Here is a 24,275-nt window from a genome sequence, read left to right as displayed (position 1 = left end):
CTATAGACAAAGGGCCAAACTTCTCAACTACTTGTGCCAGTAGTTACCGGAGGTAACAGGAGGGGTAGTTAGCCCCCAACGTCAACCTTGGGGGCCAACTACCACTTTTGTTGCCTCCAGTAAGTCCCACACAGCAGGGTAGCTAACTTGTTATATCAGGCCCGCCCCCTCCCTGCACCACTGTGCAAACGTGCCCCCTGGCGCGTTGTAAGTTGGGAGATTAACCCCTTGTATGCTCATGACGGAGCCGCTCCGTCATGAGCCGCGGTTGCGCTGTGCTCATGACGGAGCGGTTCTATCATGGCCCTGCCGCCGGGCCTGCGCGGCGGGTTCTATTAAGCGGGCGGGGCCATAACGGAACCGCTCCGTCATGAGCACAGCGCAACCGCGGCTCGTGACGGAGCGGCTCCGTCACGAGCGCCGCTCGGGCCCCCCCCCTAGCGCTGCGGCGGAATTGCCGCCGCAGCGAAGGGGTTAAGTCCCCTTGAATCCTGAGTTTCCCTGGGGGCCAACTACCCACTAGGTACCTCCAGTAAGCACCACATAGCTGTGTTGAAGAGAAGTATGCTGAGGCCACATCCCTTTTTACACCACACTGCAAAAGCGGTGTCTGGCACACTGCTGCTCAGAGGATAAAGTACACTCATGTCCTGAAGTCCTCAGGACTTAAGAGGACCTCATTGCCCCACTAGCAGTGCACCAGAAGCCATGTTTGCATAATGGTGTTAAAAGGAGCATGCCTCGGAACACCTCTCTGCAATGTAGCTCTGTGGCGCTTACTGGAGTTACCTGGTGGGCTAGTTGGCCCTCAGGGACCCTCAGGATTGAAGGGGAATTAATCCCCCAACTTAAAATGCACCAGGGGGTGCATTTGCACAGTAGTGCAGGGAGAAGGCGTACCTGATGTGAAAAGTGTGCAAACGCGCCCGTGGTGTGTTTTAAGTTGGGGATTAAGTCCCCTTGAATCCTGAGGGTCCCTTGGGGCCAACTAGCCCACCAGGTCCCTCCAGTAGGTGCCACAGAGCTGCGTTGCAGAGAGGTGATCCGAGGCCTCACCGCTTTTTACACCTCTCTGCAACACAACTCTGTGGTGCTTACTGGAGGTACCTGGTGAGCTAGTTGGCTCCCAGGGACCCTCAGGATTCAAGGGGACTCAATCACCAACTTAAGAAGTGCAATGGAAGTCCTTTGCACACTTGTCACATCAGGCCCCGCCCTCTCCCTTTACCACTGTGTAAACACACCATGTGGCACGTTTTAAGTTGGAGGATTAAGTCCTATTGAATCCTGAGGGTCCCTGGAGTCCAACTAGCTCACCAGGTGCCTCCAGTAAGTGCCATAGAGCTGCGATTCAGAGAGGTGTAAAAAGAGGCATGGCCTTGGACCACCTCTCTGCAATGCAGCCCTGTGGTGCTTACTGGAGGTACCTGGTGGTCTAGATAGCTTCCAGGGACTCTCAGGATTCAAGGGGAACTAATTCCCCACCTTACAACGCGCCACTGGGCACGTTTGCACAGTGGTGCAGGGAGGGAGTGGACCGGTTCCTTTTTATTGTGTTTTTGTTTTAATTGGGGAGGGGGGCTTTCCTGGGCCACTTTTGACACTGGGTACCCCATCAACCGGGCCTCGCAGCCTTGTTTTTTTTAATTATGTGGAGGGGGACCGCGTGACCCCCCTCCAAGGCCAATTATGACCCCGGGGACCCCATCCCCATGGGCCAGGCTGACTTTTAAAAAAATAAAATGTGCTTTGTTTTTAAGGAAGGGGGCTGTGTGGGCCTCTCCCAGGCCACATCTGTCCCCAGGGACCCCATCCCCGGGGCCTGGCCTCTCCATTGGGGACCATGGGGGAGCCCCATTGCCCCCACTGTCCCACCGGCTCCCCGCCTCCTGAGGGGGCCGGCATTGCTTTTCCACAAGGGGAGCTGCTGACATGCAGCTCCCCTTGTGGAAAAGCAATTCTGCTTTGCTTCATTGAAACAACAGCAGGTTTCCCTGTTCTTGCTTCAATGAAGCAAAGCAGCGTTTGCTATGGCAGGGTGGGAGCTTTGTCTAAAGTATCCTATGGAATATAACATGGGGAAAACGCATTTTGGGACCCCCTTTTTTCTCTTGACTATTCACCCCAAAATTTTCCGGACAGGAGCTGACCGGAGCGGCCCACTAGTTTTGAAAATTTTGCCAAGATTCGTCAACCTTTTTTTTGTATTGGTGTGGTGTTGCTGTGTTATTTTGTTATTAATTAATTTTTTTATTTTTTTTTGCATCTATATAACAATTGAAACCCCGCCTCAGTGGTTGTGGCCACCCCAGTGGCCTGATATTATCTGTAGTGCTATCTCCTCCTCAAGTGAGTTGCGCGCCTCTGAATCCCTTAGTCAATGATTACAGCCACAGTGGGATGTGCGGCAGAACACCTTTCAATTTTGCTGTTAATTATCTTCCAACAACAGCTCCTTGTTCCCAATTGCGGTGGTGTTATTAAGCATCTCTGTTGGTGGGCACTACAGATACCATCAGGCCACTGAGGTGGCCATGCCCAATTGTGGTTTGGATGTTTGGCGGACTGCCTGAGCCGCGGAGTTTAGCCCTGGGGCTGTCTTCAGCCCACCAATGGAGACGCAACATTGAAAGGTGTTCTGCCGCCAAAAAACTGCGGCACCTTTGAATCGTATGTCTGTGGCCTCTGAGGAAGTGTTCTACATGAAATGCGTAAGGCTGCATTGAATCTGCCGCTGCTTTGCATCCTCTTCATTGAAGCTTCCAGTAAAGATTGCAAGCTGATACTCACCTTGTTCGTGGGCTCCTCTATTACAGGCGCCTGTGGTTTATGAATTATATATATATATATATATATATATATATATATATATATATATATATATATATATATATATATATATATATATATATATATATATATATATATATATATATATATATATTTATTTATATATAATATTTATGATCCCCTAAAACCGCCAAATTACCCTTCGTACCACAATTGTCATGCCCCTCTAAAATTCTAAAATTTCCGTTACCACCCCCAATACCCATACCCCCTAAACCCTAAAATGACCCTTCAAACTCCAAAACCCATATTCACCCTGAACCCTAAGATTACCCTTGGCACCCCAACACCCAAACCCACACAAGACCCTATAATTACCCTTGGCACCCCAAAACCCATACCCACACTGAACCCTAAAATGACCGTTGGCAGCCCAAAACCCATACCCACCTTGAACCCTAAAATTATGCATGGCACCGCAAAATCCATACCCACCCTGAACCCTAATAGTACCCTTGGCACCGCTAAACCAATACCCAACCTGAACCCTACAATTACACTTGACACCCCAAAACCCATACTCACCCTGAACCCTAAAATGTCATTTGGCACCCCAAAACTCAAATCCACCCTGAACCCTAAAAGTACCCTTGGCACCCTAAAACCCATAGCCACCCTGAACCCTAAAATCACTATTGGCAACACAAAACCCATACCCACCCTGAACACTAAAATTACCTTTGCCACCCCAAATCCCATACCCAACCTAAAACGTAAAATTACCCTTGGCACCTCAAAACCCATATCCATCCTGAACCCTAAAATTATCCCTACACCCCAAAACCTAAACCCACCCTAAACCCTATACTTACCTTATACTAACATGTAACACACATATGCCTTTACCTTTCATGCCTTTAAAACGAAATTTGTTGTAAAGGCATGCATGTTAAAGGCATATGCGTTATAATGCGAAATGTTTTAATGGCATTGCGATGTGATGGCATTTTCGTTCTGATGGCATGCGTTGTAATGGCATGCGTTGTCCCAGTTTCATTGTAATGGCTGTTTCCTTCTCTGGACACAAAGTAGCGCTTAGCATTGCTTTGGATTATTTAAGAGCTACTTTCCAATGCAAATCAAGTTTTGTGCTAGAAAATAACTGACAATAAATTCAACACATTTTGCTGGTCTTCCGGCAACACTGGACTGGCACAAGTTGTTGAGAAGTTTGGCACGTCGGGGCAGATTTATGAAGGGCTTGCGCCACGTTTACGCCGCCGTTGCGTGACGCAACGGCACGGAAACGTGGCGCATCCCTGCGCCCTATTTACAACGTGACACATCTAGGAGATGCGTCACGTTGTTCAGCACTGCGCCATGAGGAGGCGTTCCTGCGCAGGGGGGGGCGTTCCTGCGCAGGAACGCCTCCTGAAAGTGGCTGAGTGAAATCTATGAGATTTCACTCAGTCACTTTCAGGGCAATGCTGCGTCAAAACCCTGCGCCTGCTTGAAGCAGGCGTAAGGCTTGAGGCAGCATTGAAAGAATAGGCCCCCCCAGAGCATTGCTGGAGCTGCGTCGCGCTTGCGACGCAACTCCAGCAATCCGCCACATTTTCGGCACAGATGCGTCACGCATCTGTCCCGTTTTTGCCCCATGGTGCGCCGCATCATAAATGCGGCGCACCATGGGTGGCGGAGCTGTGGCGCGCTGTGGCGCATGTTAACTGGCGCATCCCTCGGGATGCGCCAGTTAACATAAATCTGCCCCTTTGTCTTTAGGAGAGGGCCTGCTAGATCATACTCCGCAGTAGTTTAATTAATACTTTCTGAAGAGAGGATTAACTCATCAAGTGTGAATAGTACCAGTTCCTATATTATGCTTCTATGTAGATTTTAGATTTACAGTAAGAACGTGCATCTTTTTTTCCTGAAAGCATAAGCTTGCATACTGTTCATTACATGCCTTAAACACACGGATTCATAAATATTGCAGTAATTCCTAAAAACATACTGAAAATGAATGCTAAGCTTCGGAAATCAATGTACTTTAAGCATCACAACAACGAAATTGCTTGCAAGTGGTTAATAAGCCACCTTGCACATGTGTTTAGAGGATAGTTCATGGGTTTTAATCTAGTTCGTCGCGTTTTACAGAATACCATTACGTCCAATCTAAACTTAAAAAAATGGATACATTGGATCTTTCAATGTAGGGGATGCGTCGCTGTTCACTTTTCTATGAAGAGCCAAGCTAATACTGTTAGAAAACATTGACTTCCAAAGTGAAGATACTTTAACAAATAATGAGTTGTGCATCATGCAAGTATTAAGGTAATGTTAAACGTTCAATGTAAAGACAATGGGCCAGATGCATCAAGCGAAATGCGCTCGCAAAAGGGCCAGATTCTCAGAATCTGGCCCTATGCGAGTGCAATTTTTGCATTTGGGATGCATCATCCCAAATGCAAAAATCGCAAATAGAGAATTCGCTAAATTGCGATTGTTTGCATTTAAGGAATCTCAAATTGAGATTCCTTAAATGCAATGCATGAAAGTATCAAAAATAGCGAATTCGCTAATAGGGCACGCAAATTACCACGAAGTACAACTTCATGGTAATTTGCAAAAACTGTGAAAAATGCACTTTTGTGCATTTTTCAACGTTTCATGTTGCACACACACATGCCCTAAGGGCATGTGTGTGCGCAACATATGTGTACAGATCACATTCAGGGGTGTAACAGGGTGTCCTTTGGACACCCCTGCACCCTTGAACTCGCAATCTCAATTTGCGAATCGCTAATTGCGATTCGCAAATTGAGATTGTCTTCCCATTCATTCCTATGGGCCTCTAGGCCCATAGGAATTAATGGGGAGGTATTCATTAATTGCGACTCGTAATTTGCGAGTCGCAATCAAGGAATTCTAAGGAATCGCTATTTTTATAGTGATTGCTTGATGCATTCCATTTTGCTATTCCTTATTAGCGATTCCTTATTTTTCGCTAATAAGGAATCGCAAAATGGATGCTTGATGCATCTGGCCCAATGTATCAAGCAAATTCGCATTCGCAAAGGCCGATATTCTCAGAATTTCGGCCTTTGCGAATGCTAATTTGCTAAATGGTATGTATGACACATTTTGGCAGCAAAATAAGGAATCGCAAAATTTGCTATTCCTTATTTTGCGATTGCACTTAAGGAATCGCAAATTGTGCGATTCCTTAAATGCAATGTATCAACGGAAAATTAATGCTAAAATGCCCATAAGGATTCGCAAATTACCACCAACTTCTAGTTGGTGGTAAGTTGCAAATTCTTTTTAAAAAACTATTTATTTAAAATCCAAAGGTGCCATATGACGCTCATACATGCCCTTAGGGTATGTATGGGTGCCATATGCCAACACATGTCATTTTCAGGGGTGCAGCAGGGTGTTCTTGTGACACCCCTGCACCCTTGAAAATATTCCTAAATTGCGATTAGCAAATTGCTAATCGCAAATTTCCCCTCATTCCTATGGGCCTAATGGCCCATAGAAATTAATGGGAAATTTGCGATTAGCAATTTGCTAATCGCAATTTAGGAATGTTAAGGAATCGCTAAAAAGTAGCGATTTCCTTCATACATACCATTTCGCGATTTCTAAATAGCGATTCGTTAAAAATCGCTATTTAGAAATCGCAAATGGTCAGGATGATACATATGGCCCAGAATTTTCCTTCCTAAAAGTCCTTTCGACGACCCTTCCCTACAACTCATCACAATCCGATCGGAGTCTGGATAACATCAGCTGCAAATTAAATATTGATTTGAGAATCGATCCCAATTTCTTGAAATATGACTTCTAAATCGAAGGCTGTAATGGGTTCAATCACCTATCCTTTAAGTAATTGATAAGTCAAAAATCTAACAATATCAACGTATGGCTGTAGTAAAATTCTCCAGGTATGACTTATCCCCAGATGCATCAAAGTGATGTTTTGCGAGTCCTTAATAGCGAATTTTAAGGATTCGCTATTAAAGACTTGCAAAACGGGATGCATGTAGGAATCGCAATTTTTTTTGCGATTCCCACTGATTCCTTATTTGCAATTCACAAATTGCTAATCGCAAATAAGGAATGGCTTTCCCATCAGAACGAATGGGAAAGCCGCTCCTTATTTGCGATTCGCAATTAGCGAATCGCAAATGTGCCACAATTTCAAGGGTGCAAGGGTGTCCAAAGGACACCCTGTTGCACCCCTGAAATGACAATGTTCACTGGTGTTGTGCACAAACATGTCCCAAGGACATGTGTGTGTGTAATATACCACTTAGAAAAATGCACTAAAGTGCATATTTCTAAGTTTTAGCTATTTACCACGATGTTTGACTTTGCGGTAAATAGCGACCCCAGATTGCGAATTCGCAATCTTGAAATGGTTAATGCATTGCATTTAAGGAATCGCAAATTGCGATTCCTTAAATGCAATCGCAATTTGAGAACTCGCAATTATTTGCGAATTCTTAAATTGCGAGTGCATGAACCCTTGACGCATCTCAAATGCCATTTGTGCGGGTGAAAACGGCGATTTTTGCAATTCTCACCATTTGCGCTCGCAAAAATGCTTGATGCGCATCTACCTGTTAGTTCCTCTTGTATTTATATATTTGTTTCTTCTATTAGCTGCCCACCCAATGATTCTCTGCCTTCAATGTCCTCCACTCCAGTTCCAAAGGGGAAACATCCTTTACAACGAAACTTTTTCAACGCAGTGCTATTACAACGCAGGTTTTACAATGAAAACCATTACAACGCATTGCGCTGGGGGGCGCTCTAGGATAGGGAATAGATTTAATTTACTATTCCACACCTTCCCTAGTGTCCACGGGGACTGGAGTTGGAATAGTAAATTAAATTATTCACTATCCAGTACCCCAAGCGCTATGCGTTGTAATGGTTTTTGTTGTAAAACTGGCGTTGTAACAGCATGCATGGTAAAAGCATGCGTTGTAACGTCATACATCCATTCCAAAGCACTCCAGACATTCCAGGTGTTTAGAATTGCTTTTCCTTACACTGATTCAAGATAGGACATTTATTCTCAGCAAAATTAATTGGATGTGTCCAATTTGAGCTTTGAAATGAAATTAGTGACTAACATGTTATGCAAACGTCAGGCCTGAAACCTGAAGGTCCCTCTGTCAGTCTTGGCTATCATTCAAACTGAGAATGAGAGCAGGATATCGCATGCGCGGTTCTAAATGCAGTAAAATAGAGGGGCATATTATCAAGGGGGTTTATCTCCGCTTTTTTGGCTTTAAAAGCCAAGAAAGCGGAGATAAAATTATCTCCCTATTACCTAGCTTTTGCTAACACCAGTTAGCGACAGCTAGTAGGAGATAGCGACCATCTTGGGCCTCACTTTGCATGTCAGTGATATTTATCACTAATGACATGCAAAGTGGGCGTGCCAAGATGTTACCGACTGAAAACAGTCGCTAACATCGCTATCTCCTATTACCAACTTTTGGAGATATTCGCGCTAAGCGCGAATATCTCCAAAAGCTAACACCTGCCCTCAGCAGTTCTTAGCCATGTTATCCAATAGGAGGTGGATAACATGGCTAAGAGCATTAGCTCGGTAATGCATGAATATCGCGGACTTTTCAGCGATATTCATGCATTGCGGCGATTTTTATCGCATTTGCGGTAAACCTTGGTAATACCAAGGTTTATTTGCGGTAAAAATCGGCGCAGCTCAGCGGTAAATTTTTGTCTCTAACCAAGCAATAGCGATAATTATCGCTATTGCTTGGTAATATGCCCCTCAGTTCTTAGAGCAGTTTAACTCAAAATAGTGCAAATACTCCATTGTTACGTTCTGCTGGCTAATGGTAGCATTTATGGTACAAAGCAGTATGTGGAACCTGGTGGAGGCCTAACCCAAGTCCTTGACAAGATGTCTGGCACAAGTTGGCAATTTCCCATTTCTTTCAATTGAAACTGTCAGGAATCAGTCTCAGACTCGTGGTTCTTCAGGAGGTCAGGAGCACAGAAAATATATTTCCAGGGGGACGCTCAAGTCTGTTTGGGGCAAGGGACTTCAAGCCCCAGAATCCATTGCTCAAGAAGTGGAGGAGGAGGCAGGCCCTGTGATCCGCAGCGCTATAGCGCTTCCGTCATCCCTGCTGCATGGGGCGCGCACGGGCCGCAGCCAGGGTGAGCCTGTTTTCTCCCTCTATCGCCGGAAGAGGCTTTGTCGGGCTCCTCCTGGCTCCTGTACTAAATCGAGACATGCATGGATCTTTCTTCTCTTGTTTTGCCGTGAAAACTGGATACTTAAAACAAATTGCTGCTGGGGGTGAGTGGTTCACAAAGTTACTGCTTATTAGTTTAATCAGGGAGTGAACCCTTTCGTGATACTGTGTTTGTCAATGATTTGTCTTTTTGGAACTGCCATCTATTTTGAAATGGGGCAAAGAAAAGCTGCTGAGGCCCTTCAGGGGCTGAACCAATCAAAAAAATCATCCAAATCCAGATGCCTGCACGCTACAAAATTTTTAGATTTTAATTGACAAAGTGGAATTAATAATTATTCTTTGAAAGTTTCCCCATAGCATCAGCTGGAAAAAAATGACAGCTAAAATATGTAAACAAATAGCTGTGGCAAGATAACTTTTACTAAGATAAGACTGCGGAGCACAAAGGGCACCCCAGCTGATATATCTACTCCAGGGAATAGGGGCATTGAATATGGGTCACCACAATCGTATATCTTTCTAGAAGTTAATGTTATTTGTCAGAATAGATTTTCATCTTTCTTTATAATCGCTGGGTGGGCCCGAGATGGCAGCTAGCAAGCGGGAGCATGCGGCATGCATTAATTTTGGAACAAGAAGAGGACATAAAATAAATATTTAATTATAAAATAATTATAACAATTAATATCCTCGCTAGTTGGAAATGCGGGTTGAGCAACAAAAGTCCCTTTTGCCCGTTAAAATGGTATCGAGCAGTCAACTAGCTGTCTCCCTCACACAAAAAGTCATCTAGCCTCGGAGGCCACATTACAACCACAAGCCTTAACAATCAAAGAGAGGGTGAGCCCCCACAGGAAAATTTGGAAATTTGGTGGAGTACAATGACTGAGACAGCTAAATCTGGAATTAAATGTGTTTTCTCAAAAGAAACTAATAGGTGGGTGTTAATTTAAGTAATACTTACATCGAACCTGATATGGATGAAAGGCCTTGGCCAGTTCACATACATGTAATTGTACTTGTACATAGTGCTTACTACCCCTGATGAGACGTTGAAGCGCTTGTCAGTGAGTAGCATGCTACTCCGGAACCCAAAAAGGATTAGTGGTGAATTCATATGAGGAAATATGAATTTAATTTGAGCAGTGTACATGTGAGTCTGTTTTTTTAGTTGAAAAGTATAGTGGGGGGATAGAAGAGGGAGGAGTGTGCATTTATATACTGCTTGATATTCCTGATGAGCATCAAAGCGAATTTTGAGGACTAGCACGCTACTCTTGAACCGAAACAGGATTAGTGGTGTATTAGTATAGGGACATTTGAAATTAATTTGAGCTGTGGACATATGAGTCTGTTGGTTGGATTGAAAAGTATAGTGGAGAATGAGAAGAAGGAAGGGTCTAGAAAGAGATTATTTGAAGATCATAGCAGCAGGAGTAGGTTTGGGATAAGAAGATGGGTTGGAAGAGGCAGAGGGAAGGGTTTAGATAGTCTTATTTGGGAGATCTGAATAGTAAATGAGGTTTGAGATGATGCAAGGGAGGAGTAGAGGAGAGAGGAGTCTAGAAATGGTTATTTGGGGATCATAGTAATGGTAGAGAAGGAAAGAGTCTAGCAAGTGTTATTTTTTGGTTCATAGTAGTCAGAGAGTGGAGGAAGAGGATTTATTGATAGAGGTATAGGGTGAGAAATAGGGTAGTGCATTAGAGAAAGTAGTAGATTGAGGTTTGGAATGAGTCAGAAAGTTAAGGTGGAGGATATATTGAGGGATGTATGGGGTGAGATATATGGTAGTGCATTGGAGATGCTGAATCAGGAGTAAACTATTACATATAAAGATACATAGGTATGGGAGGTATGTATGTATAAGTAAGGTAATATATCTCAATTTAAGTTGTATTAAATAAACTCAGACTTTCAAGTGTTGCTGTACTTTAATTTTCACCATGAGGCACACGCAATATGTATCAAACAAATTAGGTAAGGTGTACAGTTTAAGAAACAGAGAAGACTTCTTTTCTTGACTTGTAGGTGTATTTCGCAATACTTTTGGAGTTTTCTTGCATGACCTTCTTTGAAATTTAGGCAACATGTGTTTTGTTGTTTGGGGAAGTGTCCCCATGACTTCATCAAGGCTTAAAACAAAAGAAACAACCACTGTTGCTATATTGTATACAGATCATATGGAAATAAGTCGTCAAAAATCCCACACTTAATGATAGCAGTATACAGTGTCTTCTCTTTAGAGTGGATGAAATTAAAATAATATATGGAAACCCATGCACAAACATTAATATCTGTTATAGTGAACCCAAAGTCAGTTTATAGGTACAATACCTTTGACAAGATTGGATACATATTATTCCAATCCTCATGCCATATTGCAAGCACGTAGTCAAGAGACAATCCCATACACAATATTTGTCATGCACAATTCAATTAACGATAGATGTTGTAGGGAAGGAAACATTTGATTGATAATACAAATTTGATATTCCTTATAACCCAATAACATTATGTGACAGGACATATTGTAAAGTGTGCATCCTGATGAATTAGTCCAATGACAAAAAAAAGTATGTTGAATTATAGTCGACATTCATATGAGTCAAATTAATATCTTGATTAAGTGAAAGGATTCACGCCTACCTCAATTCAGGTGATGTGATCCGAACCAAAGTATTATTTGTCCGTCTTCACTGTGCCCCCTATGATCAGTGATGCCGTTCTATGTTATATTTCATGTGGCACCTTTCTATTGTTGTATCACACATGCGAGAGTCCTCCCTGTAAACGAACGTGACACTAATATCTATGACAACAAAAATTGGTAACTAAACCAATAGCATTATATTGAAAATATCAATTAATTTACCAAGCAATTCTGTTAAACTTGTAATCATTAAGTATATGTCACGGGTCTGTACTATATGATTAACCACCACATCATTGTCATAAATGCACAGGAAAGTAATCCCTATAAAGCAAAAATACGTAACACTCATAACTATACTGCTTGAAGGCTATAAGACGCATAGGATAATCCCCCCTTTTTAAAAAGAACATCGCCACAAATCACAGTTAACTTACAAAACAAATGTATAAATCAAAGAGTTCGAGTGAATAAGCTTCAGACTGGCCTCTGGCCCGGATGCCATGACAGCCCTAAATAATTTGATATTGTGAGTGATGACGGACTAGCCGTAAGGCAACACATGTCATCATCTGACAGGTAATTGTGGCCGCCATCTTGGAGGGTAATCCAGTATGCAGTACAAAAGCATTCAGTCGTGTGAAGTTAGAACATAGAAAAATATACCCATGCATAATATTTACATTTGTTAAGCAGAACTAATAAAAATCAATATATTTATAAATAAAATGATTACACACATTTATACAAAGGATTACACATATCGAGGTACACATATATAATCCAAATAACTGCCTATAAACACAAGGATATGCTGTATATTTATGTTTGAGTATGGTGGTTATGTGGGGAAGAGTCGACTCTTGAGTAGTCTTCTGAAGAAAAGGTAGTTATCCATGGATATTACATTTGGGGGTAAAGAGTTCCTAGTTTGGCAGCTTGAACAGAGAAGGATGTGCCACCCATTTTGTTTTCCTTGTATGGTGGGATATTGAGGCGAAGTGCCAATCTAGAGCAGATGTTTCTTTGTTGAATGTATTTGGTGACTTTATTCCTGATGAAGAGCGGCCCTGTCCCATGTATCACTTTCTGGGTGATGCTATCTGTGGTACACTTTTCATAGTTGTTACAGATGATCCACGGTAGAGGCTATTGGCGCAAATGAGTTTTGACAGACCAAGATCGATAGTAGCCTGGACCTTGCGTGGAAATCCCAGGTGGGGAAAAAGGGGTTGCAGAGTTTTTATAGTAATGAAGCTGGATCTTGCTAGTTGTCCAATTGGGCATTCATTGATAGCTTGGAGTCCATGGTAATTCCGAGGTATCTTACTACCTTATGTATAAACAGAGGACAGGAGTAATCATGATGGGATATCAGAGGTAAAAACAGAGCAGAGGAGTACTCGCTCTGTGATATCGCAGGTGCAAACAGCACACTTTAATACTCGCCATTGGCTATCACAGGTACATACAGTACACATAAGTGCTGTCCTTTGGAGCATTACATGGCTTCATTCAAAGCTATATGAGCCAGAGTTGGTGAATTCGAAAGCAAATTTGATGTTTGTATATTTCAGGAGATATAGTGTCTGAAACCATATTTTTAGCAGGGCTATACAAATGATTGTGTACTCATGTAATTCCTGTAACTAAGCTCCAGTAACTGATGTAACTTTGTAACCATGTTCTGAAACAATGTTTCTTTCTTATGTAAAGCACTCTGATACCTCCAGGTCGAGCCAGTGCTATATAAAACTCAATAAAGAAAAAAAATATATAGTATAATTGCAATAAGAAAGTGACTGGGCCGTCTTTTGGGAGCCTTACTATTTAGATTAAAATTGCATTAAATTGTAGGATCAACATTTTTAAAACTTCTTCATGTGATTGTGGTGGTGTTTATCAGGTGTTACATGAATGTTCACATGCAACCACCCATGGGTTTTGACGCAAATTCTTCTCTACAAATACTCTAAGACAGGGATTTGCGCAAAAATCTTACGCCTTCTCGAGACAGGCATAACAAAGAAGAATGTTTTTAACTTCTCTTTTTTCCCAGCTTTGCATATGTGCTGCATTCTACAACACACAATCAAAGCAGGAAAAGTGTTAAAGGATAGTTTTGGTATTGGAATGGTCCCCTTCCAGTACAGAAACTATTCCTTACAGAAAGCACACCACCTTGCACTCCGGCACAAGGGTGTGTTCTTTGGTGCATGGCAGTTTACAATGTGCTAGCACAGGGAGAGAGGAAAATAGTGCCAGATCTTTGCTGATATGGTGCTGTTCTGCTCTCTCACTTTTACACAATGCAGTACAGCAAATGTATTTGCTGTGCTGCATTGCATGAATTATTCGTAAATCTGGGCGTGGATACTCATCATTTCAGTTTTGAGTTGTAGATACTGAGATGTTCTTATAGAACCATTTTATACCACCTCTGAGATGTTCTGGCAGAATAATGACCCATTCTGTGCTGAGGCCCGCTTTGTATCCATCAATACAAGACAATTTTCTGGCCCCTACAATTTTCTTTCTCGTTGCACATTTAAGGAATCATTTTAAATTGCTACTGTTAATTTTAGACAACAGTTTATGCCAAAGGCTCCACTCGGTCTTTGCCTTTTCTAGTTGTGCATCTGACAAGTTTAGAGAGAGGGTAACACATTTTCATAGAATTCTTAAAACCAAAATTCCTGAAAAAATCTTGTGTAGGGAAATGCAGTTGTATGGGTTCAAGCAAATTAAAAGTCACTCTATTTCTCGTGAAGCAATCATTAAAATGTGATAGATGTCCTGTCTGCCCAATCCATCAATTCCCTAAACTAATTTAGAGGTGGAGCGGAAATGCTGTGTTTCCAATTGCAGAACCCCAGCCTGCACCAGGAACAGCCTCCATCCTGTCCATTTGCCAGGGAGAATGGCTTTTGTCATGCCCAGATCTTGCACAAATGCCATGGCGGTTGCAGACATGAAAAGTCCTCAGAAGTGCCAAATGGTTTATGAGAAAGCTCTCCGATCATAAGGGACATTTGGGTTTTATGGTCTGGCTTGACAGTGCAGCTGTTGCCAGACAATTATGTGAGAACCATCCGGGGTGGGGCTTGGGGTCTGCTTACATGTTGGAAGCCAGGAATACATATTTTCATTAGGCAGAAGTTGTGTGCTTCCACAAAAATGTGCTTGCCCGCCATGCAGCAATGATTATTTGTTTATTTAGCCAGCTGTTTTTGGTTAAACTTTCAGAGGCACATGGATTACAAATTAATGCTATTAAAGTGTCTTAGATAACTAGATAATGTATGTTTTTTCCCCCTGGCAGCAGCACGGATGGGAGTAGGGCACATCAGCCCACATGAGATTTTATGTCTGGCTTGACAGTACATTCATAAGCCAGATCTATCTTTTGACATTGTCAATGCTTGTTTGGTTATTCAAAAACAAGCTCTTGCTTTGAGAGTTTGTATTTAAAAACAAATCAAAAAACATTTGCCATGCTCCCATAGCGGGCCAGCTATCAATCTTGTTTTTGCAGAAAGTGCTCCCGCCTTGTGGACAGAAGCACTTTCACATCTCCAGTCTCAGATATCACAGCTGCTTTGTGGTCTGACCAGAGGCCTAAATGCAGCCTGGCAAGTGCCAAGCTTCAGGCTTTAAACTAGCGAATTTCAGTATGATGGCCCGCATCACCGCACTGAAATGCAAAGTCGCACCTTTTTATAGTGCTCATCAGTCAAAATTGAGATAGTGTTAGTACCAGTGCCACTAAACTGGCTGCAACGCGGGGTCTGCACTGCTTGCAGAAGGCCTGGAAGGTTGGCTGGCTCAGCTTGCTCTGAGCTCGCTCCTAAGCAGCGGCCACAATGTAACAAGAAGCTGATGCAGTTCACTCGCGGCCTTCATTATCACTGATGTGACATCACGTCAATAAGTCAGTCTGCAAATGACCAATGGCTACTGCCGAGACAGCCAGAAGAGGACAGACACTCTGAGTCACTTACACACATAGGCGGGCCTGGCCGGTGCCACCTGCGGCATGAGCCGTGGCACAGCAGTAGTTTAAGTTTGTCTGTGGCGCAAAGCGTGGCACGCTGCTCCTCGCATCATGCGTTGTGCCAGCACATTACTTCTAAATGTGAAACTGACGATGTGGGTCCTGACCCAGATCGCAGCCAGAGGGGACTGGTGTGAGCAGGCACCCTGCACTGCAATGCAGTCCAGCACTGAGCAGCCGGATTACATTTTGTAAGGTTGGTCTTGTGTAGCTGAAAGTTGATGAGGACTTAAGTGGGCAAAAATCCTCATTGGATACTGAGAGGATCTCACTGATGGCCGGGAAGATAGTCTACGTCACTATTGCAGAGGGTGAGCTTCAATGAAAGCCATTGGTTCATCTCTGGCATAATTTCTGGGCTGGTCATTTAGGGGAATGAAAAGTGAGGAGGTGTGAGCCTAAATGTGTTTCCTACATTGTTTTCCTCGTCTCCTGTTATGTTTCCTACCTGCATCCCTTACCCCTGTTTACCATTCCCCCTCTACCTGTCACTCCCCACAAGACGTTTGTCTTGGCTATGCTACATGCTAATAACTCCCATTTCTGTGTAATCTCATGTTTTCCTCCTAAATCTACACTTGGCTCCTGTAACTGATGTAATTTTGTTACCTGTAACGCAATATCTTCATGTAAAGCGGCCTGATCTAGCCAGTGCTATAAAAAACTTTTCAAATAAATAAATAATTTCAGAATACCACTGGCCGGCGCAAATTGTTGACTCACTCAAGTCCACTCATGGACAGGGGGCACTGCCCAAGGCTGAACCCATGCAGGTGAATTGAACCGTCGCGGTGGGCAGGCCTGTGACAGCACTGCTCGTTACAGACAGTAAGGGCCCGATTACGATGCCATAGAAAATGGCTCCGACCCTCAGTCGGAGCTGTTCCTACGGCATTGTAATCTCCTGTTGGGATTAATTTCCAATCAGCCCATTTTAATGGAGTCGGTCGGTAATGAATCCAAACAAGATTTCGGAATGGCTTATGACGGACTTGGAGAGCCCGCCTGCCATTCGGAAAGGAGCCTGTAGTCCCAAGGGGATCTATTTTCGCCCAAGGGATTACGATGGCAAATTCCTAAGGCGTTTTTGTGCTGGCCTTTCCAACACAGAAAGGCTGTGGGAATCCAACTTTGGGGGCCCCCAGCAGGGCCCCCATGGGTGCAAGGACACCGGAAGGCAGCCAATCGGGCACCTATGGTGCCCCCTGTTAATCCCTGCAGCCAGTGGCAGGCACCATGAGGTGCAGGAATTAACTGCACCTCAGCTCTTTACAATGAGAGCATGCATTCCAGTTGAAATGCATGCTCCTATTGTATAGAATAGGATTGAGATCAAAGTTGCTGGTAACAGGTGCAGGAGCTTGGACCTGTGAACCTGTGTGGTCAAGGCTCAGGGTAGTAGTCTGTCTATGTATCAGGTATGTCTGCATGATGGACGCTATGATATAGAGATAGGGCATATTGATGGGGACCCTGCATTTGTCCATCTTTAGCCCCTATTAATGATTGTTCAGTGCATTCCAAGGTATATTGTCGTTCAGGCCATTTTTTTTGTGGAGAGGTGGTAGACCCACCACTGTTCTTTCTCAAAGAGGCGGTTCTGGAGGTTGGGGATGTTGGTGTCTAACTGTTCAATAACTACCCAGTTCAAATCATAGGTGGTATGACCTGTTTCTAGATAGTGGTCTGTCATTCTGGTTGTACTCTGTTTGCACCTGATATTGCTCCTATGCTAGTAGATGCGAGTTTTGATCTTATGCATTGTCATGCCGACATAGCGTATACCGCAGGAGTAGGTGATGAAGTAGACCACATTGCAGGAATTACAGTTGGTATGCTTATTGATCTGCCATGTTTTCCCTGGTTCGAGGTTCAGGGATTTTACTGGTTGTGTGAGATAACAAACACTACAGTTACCGCAGGGAAAATGGCTAGTCACGTTGGGTAAACCCCATGCATTCAGGACAGTACGTGTGGGGTGTTCTCGTATTTGTGGGCGGCTGGCTACCAGACTATCTTTGAGGCTTCTTGCTCTTTTAAATGAAAAGAAGGGTTTTTCCAGTTGAGTTTTCCAGTTCCTAGGATCATCCAACGCTTCTGAATGATTTTTGATACTTGGTTTGAAATGGTATTATACGTTATGACACATGTCAGTGGTATTGAAGTGGGTGACCGGTGTACTGTCTCCAGTGGTCCTTCTTCATTTTGATTTCTGGCACGTTTCTTGACGGTGCTGATGACTTTAATTGGGTAACCCCGTTCTCCTAGTTTGGATGAAACGGACATTGCCTGTGGCTTGAAGACTTTAATATCACTACAGTTTCTCCGTAGTTGTAGATATTGACTGAAGTGCAGGTTTTCACAGAGTGGCCTCGGATGGAAGCTCTTGAACCGGAGGAGGGAATTCCTAGCTGTAGGTTTAAAGTGGGTTTTCGTCTTCAGTTGACCCCTCTCAGATGTGAAGTCTAGGTCCAAGAATGTGATTGTCTGTCTGTCCACACTGTGAGTGAATTTCAAATTCATGTCACACCCATTAATCCATACAAGGAATATCTGTAGTGTTTCTTCCAAGCCCTCCCAGACCAAAAAGATATCATCAATATATCTTTTATAGAATTTGATGTTTTGTTTGAATGGCATGTCTGGGATTAGAATGTGTCTCTTTTCAAAATCAAACACATATGGACCGGCCACACTCAGGGGAATGTGCTGCCCATCAAAGTGCTGTATGTTTGTAAAAAGAGACCCCCCTCAAATTTTAAAAAGTTTTCTATGAGTGCTAGGTTAGCACACTCTAGATTGAATGACTTTAAAGCATTGTATTCCCATGTGGTAGTTTCCAGTGATGTTTTCAATACTTCAAGTGTATCATCGTGCGGCAGGCTCGTATAAAGACTTTCGATATTTAGGCTGACCAAGAGTGAAGTGTCTGGGTCAAACTCTAGAGAGGTTAGTTGTCGTAACAAGTCTTTGGTATTTTTCAGATAGGTTGTTGTTGATTGAACAATGAATTGCAAGAAAAAGTTGCAAAAGCTAGAGAGAGGCTCCAATAGAGAGCTGATGCCTGATACGATGGGTCGGCAGGTAGGAGGGTTCCTTCACTTTTGTATTTTGGTGAGTGTGTAGAAATAGGGGACCTTGACTTTGCTGGTGGTAAGAAATCAGGCCTCATATTTGCTGATAATGCCATTGGCTGCTGTATTATCCACTAGAGTTTGAATTCTGATTGTTAAAGGTACACTGGGATCTAGTTCAAGGCGCCTGTAGTTCGTTTCATTGCTTAGTAGGCGTCGACATTCAGCTTGATAATCGGCCCTGTCTTAGAGTACTATCCCTCCCCCTTATCAGATGGTTTGATGATGACCTGGTCGTTGAGCTCCTTTGTATCAGGCATTGACTCTCTAGGTCTTCTTCAGGGCTGTTGACTTTATGGGCCATTGGGCCATTGGGCCAGCTTCTTTATAAATACCTCGTTAGAAGTCCACACTAAGGATGGCAAATCTAACAAAACATATGCATCAAAAAAATAAAATAGAAATTACATTGAAATTTTGTATTGATATGGCTGTTTAGTAAATAAACAAAATAAAAGCACACACTTGGAGTCCGCTTTGTCGCTGAAAACAAAGGAACTACGTTTAATCAGATGTGGACAATGTGCAGAGGCATTGTGCTGTCTCTTAAAGTGAAGGAAACCAACGGGTAGAGTGGGCTGACCCATTTTCCTATTGTGTATGCTGTGCATAATAGAAGCAAAAAGAGTTTTAATTAAAAGACCACTGACTGAAGCCCGCTAAACAAAAACCCCTCTCTGTATGTTTATTTGGTATGGGTTCGTTCGAAAAACAATAATTTGGTGAGATAGCTGAAACTGTCTCAATGGACCGGACCTAAAATTGAACCTCAATGTAGATAATTCAGTCTTTACAGAACAGGGCAGCCCTATAACAGGACAGAAAAATGGTTCTTACGGCATAGCATCTGCAGTCCATACAGAACCTGATGATGTCAGCTCAGGGACACATCACAGTGAAAAAAGCCCATCATTGCACAGGTAAAGCAACCATACAGTGCCTTATTGGACCAAACACAGAGAACCGGATAGAAAAATGCCGTTCATTGCACAGGTCATTCAGTCCCTATCCTAGTCCACCTTAAACTTGCAGGATCGAAAAAAGCCTCTCATATCACTGGGACTGTACTGTCTACAAAAGCTCATGATTACAGCTGTGGGGCATAGGACAAGATAATGTCCCTAACTGTAATTTGAAAAAGGGTTGAAAGCGCACTCCAGCTTTGTATGTTTTGTAAATTTATTGCGTGTCTCCGAGGTTTCACTCTCTGGTCAGGAGTGTGAGTGAAATATGCAATAAGTAGCGTCTCCTGGTTAGGGACGTCCGCCAGAGCACAGCTTCAAGTCCACAATGGGTTTCTTTGAAGAATCAATACATAATCCTTAGAATATAAATGAAGAATAACAAGCTTATGCTGTATTCATTCTGTATATGATATTGTCTATTCATATCATGAACATTTTCCAATGAATATTCACATCATTCCTCAAATATTTAGATGAACCATGCACAATGAATCTCGCTCCATAACAGACCTTTGTCAGGGGACATAATCTATGAGACATATAAAGCATTGATTGGGGGGTAGCCAGGCCAAAGCAATATCGTTAGACGATTAAGTGTCTATTTGGCAAAAAATTGACCCAAAGTCAAAGGAAACCAGGTAAAACGAGGTGAAAAAATGAGTGACTCAGAGTTGTGTGCATCTAAATGTCACGAGACATGACCAAAAGTGAAAGATAATAACGAGTGTCAGACTCAAATCAAATCAAATCAAAACGGGACATGTCAGAAAAAGTGTGAAATAAAAGTGCCACGTTTATGTGAGAATGAAAAAAAGTGCTGCAGTGTGTGAAATTAAACTGAAACTCATGCAAGTGGTTAGATGAACAATAACAAGAGAACAAGTGTGTGTGTGTCCGATTTAGATCAAATCGGTAGGTGCCATATGTCATATCACAGTCACGCTTTGTATATGATGGTAACTTTGTGCCACAGTATGCCAAATTCTATAGTAACATCTTGGCAACAGCCCCCCGTCCCACAACATAAGCATGCATCCCGCAAATAACACACTAGACACCAGTGTTAGTTTGGGAAAAGCTGCTGCAGGTTTATTACATACAACGTTATGTAATCATAGTGGGTTATCTTACGGGCGATCCAAGGGCAGGCCGCATTCTCACCACCTGCCCGCCTGATGAGCCAGGCAGCACCGTGGCGAACCACCTATGTGCTGCCCCTTATGGTAATGATTATACTCACGCCCCTTGCGGGGGAGCGTAACTAGGCAAGCCCCCAGTTGCACAGGCCCACAACCGCCCGAAGGACTACTGAGGACTACTGGGTCGCCAACACAGGTTCCTGGAACCTCCCCTGAGGTCCCTGGTCTTAGGCTCTGGCACCCTATGTGCCCGCTGAGGTACAGTGCTCCACCTCTCTGCTTCCGGATCGCCCTGTAACTCCGCCTGCAATGAAAATGAACACATTAATAAGTTCAAACTGTCCCCCCAAAGCCGACACACAGGGTGAGTGGTCGGGAGGGAAATTGTGTGTCCCCATGGCCGCGGCTACCACGACGCGTCCGGTGCAGCAAAGAGGCAGGGAAAATGGCGAGGGGGACTCCTGCGCTCCCTACGGGACTCCTCCTGCCCAGGGGAGGAGTAGGTGAGCAAAGGGGGGGGGGCGGGGGGAAGCCCTCTGTTACTAGAGGGCTGCTCTCCTGAGTGGCCACTGGGTGGCCTCGGGCAGCCGTATAGTAACATCATGGCAACAGGCCCCCCGCACCACAACATAAGCATGCATCCCGCAAATAACACACTAGAAGACCAGTGTTAGTTTGGGAAAAGCTGCTGCAGGTTTATTACATACAACGTTATGTAATCATAGTGGGTTTGAGTTTGAGTTTAAAGCATTTATAGAGCGCACGTTCACCTGGCGGTTTCATGGCGCTGTGGTGTACTGAACCTAGAGGGACAGGAAGATCAGGAGGGAAGCAAGGAAAAGGAGTTTATAAAGGGAAGGCTTGTGAGAAAAGGAATGTTTTTAGCTCCTTTCGGAAGAGTGCATATTGAGTGGAAGATCTGAGGTAGGCGGGGAGAGAGTTCCAAAAGGCAGGGGCGAGTGTGGAAAATTTCGTGCCCCCCCACTTTTTACGCCTAAAGCGGGGAACTGTCAACAATTGTTGGGAAGATGAGCGCAGTTCCCTGACGGGGGCGTAGGCTTGGATTTCCGAGGAGATGAACGCAGGGGCTGCGCCGACCCGGGCCTGAAAAGTGATACATCCCATCTTGAACTGAGCTCACTCTCGGATGGGGAGCCAGTGCAAGGACTTGAGGAGCGGAGTGACGTGGTGAAATTTGGCCAGGTTGTGAACCAGGCGGGCAACCTGGTTTTGGACCAGCTGTAGTCGACGCATGCTGTAGGCCGGCATGCCACAGTATAAGGCGTTGCCATAATCTAGGCGAGAGATTACCATCGCCTGGACAATAAGTTTTAAGGCAGAGAAAGAAAAGAAACGGGAAACTTTACGGATGGTGCGGAGTGAAAGAAAAGAAGAGGACATCACTAGGCTGACCTGGGAGTGCAGAGTGAGTTGGTCGTTCAGCTTAATCCCAAGTGTTTTCACAGAGGAAGATGGAGAAGGGGGGGGCAGAAGAGAGAGGTCCAGGGACTGGAGCAACCACCTGTCAAAACCAGCTCTGTTTTGTCTGGGTTTACCTTCAGGTGGTTGTAATTCATCCAGTCCCGGATGAAGATCATAACAGACTGGAATTTAACCACGGACTCTGGGGATGGGGACAAAGTAAAAATAAGCTGAAGGTCATCCGCATAGTTATAAACGGAGACCTCCATTTGCTGAAGTGCAAAAATGAGAGGGGCAATATACAAGTTAAATAAAAGAGGGGAAAGGGAGGAGCCTTGAGGGACCCCGCATTGTACTTTCCGGAGGTCTGCCGAGAAGTCGCCCAGGCGCACTGCCTGGGTGCGGTCCCTCAGGAAGGAGGACAGCCAGACCAAGGCCGAGCCTCCAACCCCCGCCGCCCTGACACGAGAGAGTAAGATTGAATGGTCAACCGTGTCGAAGGCGGCGGAGAGGTCGAGGAGGACCAGGGCCTGGGGGTGGTTAGTGTCCATGCCCTCTCTGAGGTTGTCGAGGACCGATAGCACCACGGACTCCGTGGAGTGTGTGGGGCGGAAACCAGCCTGACGGGGGGCTAACACCCCGTTCTCCTCCACATAGGTACTGAGCGTTCTGGTCACATGGCACTCCAGTACCTTCCCCAGAAAGGGCAGTAATGAGATGGGGCGGTAGTTGACAAGAGCGGGGGGTCAGCGCCCGTTTTTTTGAGGATGGGGACAATGATGGCCGATTTAAGAGATTGAATAACAATGCCCTGGGACAGTGAGCTGTTGAGAAATTTAAGAGGGGGCTGCACACAAACCGAGTAGATGTGCCTGAGGATGTGGGCAGGACAGGGGTCTAGGGGGGAGCCTGATTTGACCAAAGGGAGGAGGGAGAGGAAAGCCTCTTCTGACAGAAGGGGGAAGGAGACAAGGCGTGCTCCAACTGGCGGACATTGAGGGTCGATGAAGGAAGGGGGTGGGAGGGATGTTTGATTTAATGTTTGAGATTTTGTCTAAGAAATAAGTGTTGAGGGAGTCGCACAAGTCCTGAGAAGGGGAGGGTTTGAGGGTAGCTCTGTCAGAGTAGGCGAGGTCATGAACAATGGAGAAGATTTCTCTAGGCTGATTTTCGGCAGCCAAAATTTTTGTGGAGAAATAAGCCGTCTTAGTAGCCAAGATAGATTTTGTGTATTGAGACAGGAGGATGGTGTACTGGGTTTTGAGGTTGGGGCAGGACTCTCGCCTCCAGGCCCGCTCTGCATGGCGCACAGTTAGTTTTAAGGTCTTAAGTTCCTCATTGAACCAGCGGTTCGCGTCGTTCACGCGCCTGGAGGACACCTGCCTGAGGGGAGCGACAGAGTCGCAGCCTGACAGGAGACAGGAGTTAATAGAGTTGGCTTGTGCGAAAGATGACAGACCATAGAGGTCCGGACTGGATGCAGAAAGTGTGGGTTATCTTACGGGCGATCCAAGGGCAGGCCGCATTCTCGCCACCTGCCCGCCTGATGAGCCAGGCAGCACTGTGGCGAACCATCTATGTGCTGCCCCTTACGGTAATGATTATACTCACGCCCCTTGCGGGGGGAGCGTAGCTAGGCAAGCCCCCGGTTGCACAGGCCCACAACCGCCCGAAGGACTACTGGGGCGCCGACACAGGTTCCCGAACCTCCCCTGAGGCCCCAGGTCTTAGGCTCTGGCACCCCTATGTGCCCGCTGAGGTACAGTGTTGCACCTCTCTGCTTCCGGATCGCCCTGTAACTCCGCCACAGCCTGGGCGGCGGCAACCGTCGCCGCCCGGGCCCCCCACTACCTAGCTTCCTGCCTTACCT

This window comes from Lissotriton vulgaris, chromosome 2_1, assembly GCF_964263255.1.
Source record: "Lissotriton vulgaris chromosome 2_1, aLisVul1.2, whole genome shotgun sequence".
Taxonomy (NCBI): Eukaryota; Metazoa; Chordata; class Amphibia; order Caudata; family Salamandridae; genus Lissotriton; species Lissotriton vulgaris.
Note: the sequence above shows the minus strand (reverse complement) of the source record.